Raw genomic sequence first — 662 nt, forward strand, 5'->3', positions numbered from 1 at the left:
GTTTCTAAGTCTGTTTTGTCATCACACGTTACTGGTACTGAGCAGCAAAATACACTTAACAGTGTAAGTGACGTGTTTTCATTAGTTTTGAGTTATTGACAAAAATAATGACAAAAAAAAGTTTTGTGGGATTTCTATGTTTTTATTCACCTTTTTTAATTCGACAGGCCAATATGAGGAAATAACTGTAAATGTGATGCCTTCAAAGTTGTTTCCACGGCATGCTTTTTGTTTCAAAAAATGCGTTTCAAAACTACGTTTCAATGGATGATTATTGCTGCGTTTGTGTAACGGAAAAGTTTTGCCGATAGAAGTACTTCCGGTTTACCGATGACGCGTTTCCGCTTTTGGTTTGAGCGTGAGTGAAAGAGAAAAACAGCCATCGAACAGCATGCTAACGCTATCTGATGCCATCTTCGGCGAATTATCATGCAGAAATATCGTAGGTTACATTTTATTATACTTCACACAAATGAGTATTGATATTAAGATATATTTTCGTCGTTACGCCGATAGAAGTGCTTCGGTTTTGCCGATGACGCATTTCCGTTTCCGGGTTTGATCGTGGGTGAAAAGAGCCAGACGGCCACGCATGTGGGCCCCACCTGTAACACTGCTCTTAATATTTTTTCAAAACCGTGTTACGAATTAATGCAATTAAG

At 38.4% G+C, this 662-nt stretch overlaps 1 long non-coding RNA gene across 1 annotated transcript in view; it reads left to right on the plus strand.

Moving 5' to 3' along the window:
• Positions 1-356: 356 nt before the first annotated feature.
• The window catches only part of LOC148407996 (uncharacterized), a 15,694-nt gene continuing 15,388 nt past the window's right edge, over positions 357-662 (plus strand). Inside the window, exon 1 of the long non-coding RNA XR_015868685.1 lies at positions 357-442. This is a non-coding gene — a long non-coding RNA (uncharacterized LOC148407996). The remainder of the gene's footprint in view (positions 443-662) is intronic.

Source organism: Hippichthys cyanospilos, chromosome 19, assembly GCF_059441005.1.
Source record: "Hippichthys cyanospilos isolate Australia breed blue-spotted pipefish chromosome 19, RoL_Hcya_1.0, whole genome shotgun sequence".
Taxonomy (NCBI): Eukaryota; Metazoa; Chordata; class Actinopteri; order Syngnathiformes; family Syngnathidae; genus Hippichthys; species Hippichthys cyanospilos.